This window comes from Alligator sinensis, unplaced genomic scaffold, assembly GCF_000455745.1.
Source record: "Alligator sinensis unplaced genomic scaffold, ASM45574v1 scaffold410_1, whole genome shotgun sequence".
In the NCBI taxonomy this organism is placed as follows: Eukaryota; Metazoa; Chordata; order Crocodylia; family Alligatoridae; genus Alligator; species Alligator sinensis.
In genome coordinates, this window is record NW_005841972.1 from 1,666,997 (window position 1) to 1,668,625 (window position 1,629).

Here is a 1,629-nt window from a genome sequence, read left to right on the forward strand (position 1 = left end):
GGTCAAAAGGGCCAGGGGCCCACTGCGAGGGACGCCCAAGAGCCGAGGGCCTGGGGTCCCGACTGGCCTAAAGGTGGGCCAGGGCTGGTAGCCAAAGGTCCCGGGGGGACCACACCCGAGAGGGGAAAATAGTTTCAGAGAGCTAGATAGCTGAATGAAGGCGGGGTGGGCCGCCTGAATGGAGGGATCTTGGAGGGGTTCTTATAGAAGGATTCTGGGGCTCAGTGTGGAGCTGGTGATGATAAGAACACCTAGATGCCATCTGCGAGGCTTGGGCTGCAGTGTAGGGGAGGAAAGGAGCCACAGATAGCGCCCCCTGGCATTGGGGCAGAAAATGGGCAGCCTCCCGCTTAATTAACATCTACTAATTTATCAATTAACATCAAGGCATGGCGGGTGAGAACGCGGGTGGCTGGCCCAGGAACAGGTGGGCCGGCCACTCTGAGACTGAGCAGGCCCACTGTTACATACATATACATCCAGACCAGGCTAGGCACATGCATACCTATCACAAGTTCAAGCACATACACTATACACCCCAAAAGTTAGACACAGATCACTAATTCGTATATCATGCACACAATGCCATATATTTATATATACACACACACTCACCAGTTCACACACATACAACCCACCTACACATACACACAAGTGAGTTCCTAACTTGGATGGTACAGTGTGCATGTGTGTGCTTGGGGTACCTGGGATACTTGGGGGAAGGTTCAGGTGAGAGAGAGAGAGAAAGTTAAAGTGTAGGGAGTGAAAGTTGCGAGAACTGGTGGACTACAGAGAAGCTGGCTGAGGAACTAAGGCTTGGGTTTACTTAAGGTAGACTGGGGCTGGAAACTGAGGCAGACAGCTGAGATATTGTGGAGGGGCAGATAAGTGGTGAAAAGGAAGAAACAGCCAGGAAAGAAACTGAGGCAGAAACCTGGTTGCCCAGGGGAAGAGGAAAAGGCAGTGCGGATAAGACAGTGGCAAAGAAACAGGGGGTTTGGAGGCAGAGAGGAGCTCAGGACAGGTGTTGGAGATGGCAGTGAGCCAGAAGCAGGAGAGGGAGAAATGAGACAGAAGTTAGAGGGGCGAGGAGCAGAGATTGGAGCAGGGCCAAACCATAGTAAAGTAAAACCCAACTTAGCAGGTCCAAATAACAGTTTTATTACTCAGACAACACACTACACAGCCCCATGAAGTTATTGGTGTACACACACACTGGCAGCAGGAGAAGGAGACTCAGTGGAAGGGCTGGAGTCCACGTAGGGAAGAGAAGCAGAGTCCAAGTCCTTGGCTGAAGAGGGGTGTCCCAGGGACGCTGGGGTTAGAAGAAAACCCCGGGGCAAAACCAGGGGGAAGTAAACACTTACTCACCCCACGCAGAAGCCGGAGGGAGCAGGGACACATGTGCGGGAAAACCGCTGGCGCAATTTGTAAGCCGCGCCTATATCCAGCTGGGGCCGGGTGACGTCAGCAGGGGACGCCACCCGGCAGGAATAAAAGGCAGCCCCGAGAGCGGAGCGGGGCCGGAAGTGGGGAAAGCCCGCAGGGAACCCCAAGAACGGGACCCGCGCCCGCGGGGCCTGTGTACCCGGCCCGACGGGGGAAGTCGTGGCAACGGCCGGGGGGGTG